Raw genomic sequence first — 1,069 nt, forward strand, 5'->3', positions numbered from 1 at the left:
GAGGCTGAATTTCCTCCACGTTAAGGGCAATTTCATTAGTCAAGCTGTCCACAAGAAGTTTGAGTATGGAAAATCAAGTCATAGTGAAGTCGTTGTCAAGTCATTTTAGGAAAAAAATACAGATTCTGTACAGTCCCATGGTGCTTAGCTATTTCTGCCGAAAGGTCCACTTTACTGTTACTTTACTGCCTATGTTGGCAGGTTAGCAGTTTCTGCAAAAAAACGCTAGTTATTTTAAAAAGTACATTATAAGAGCATATAGACTATATTATTATAGAAAAATATATTTATTATATGAAAAAAAGGTGGCATAGAAATACGGTTTAAGTCCTATAGTAGGACTGGTGACAGTCACCTCCCAAGAAAACACTAGAGCATTGATTGATGCCATGGGTAGTGACTCCTTTTTCTATTGAATGGGATCTTTCCATATTTGAAAGTTATTTTCCCATCACCTATACCATGGAAGAAGGTATTCCGTGCACTGGTATGTCACTTTCTTGTAGTCATGGGTATAGTTATGGTGATGTCATATGTTTTATCTTTTATTTAAATATTTAACTCCGTAGAATTTACAGACAAAATAGCAGAAATAAAAAGCCATCCAAGGGCCCATGGAGTTCTTAATACAGCCACGATTTACAAGAATGCAGTACATATTACACATCCTCCTGCACAGCACCTCAGAATAGGTGCTACAGCTTCTAAGTGCTCAGGTCTCAAATTTTTTCACTGTGTAACCACATCAAAAAAGTTGCATATCCTGTTTATCTCTAAACCTACTAGTATCACCTCAGTGACTGATGCGAAAATGAAGGTCGGGCTCATGTATTTTATAGTGTATGAATCTGCTTCTGTTCAGAACTGAATCAGTAACTTAAATTTATATATATTTCATATTCTCTAGATCCTAGTGGCATTAGACAACAAAACCTTCTACATAAAAACTAAATAAATAATACTATAACTAATAACTAATAAGTGTAATAACATTGATGTCAATATTACATTTTTTGTGACAATATGTAAAATGCTACAAGCCACAACAGATGCCAGTCCAACACAAGAA

This window comes from Siniperca chuatsi, linkage group LG8 (assembly GCF_020085105.1).
Source record: "Siniperca chuatsi isolate FFG_IHB_CAS linkage group LG8, ASM2008510v1, whole genome shotgun sequence".
NCBI classification, from domain to species: domain Eukaryota; kingdom Metazoa; phylum Chordata; class Actinopteri; order Centrarchiformes; family Sinipercidae; genus Siniperca; species Siniperca chuatsi.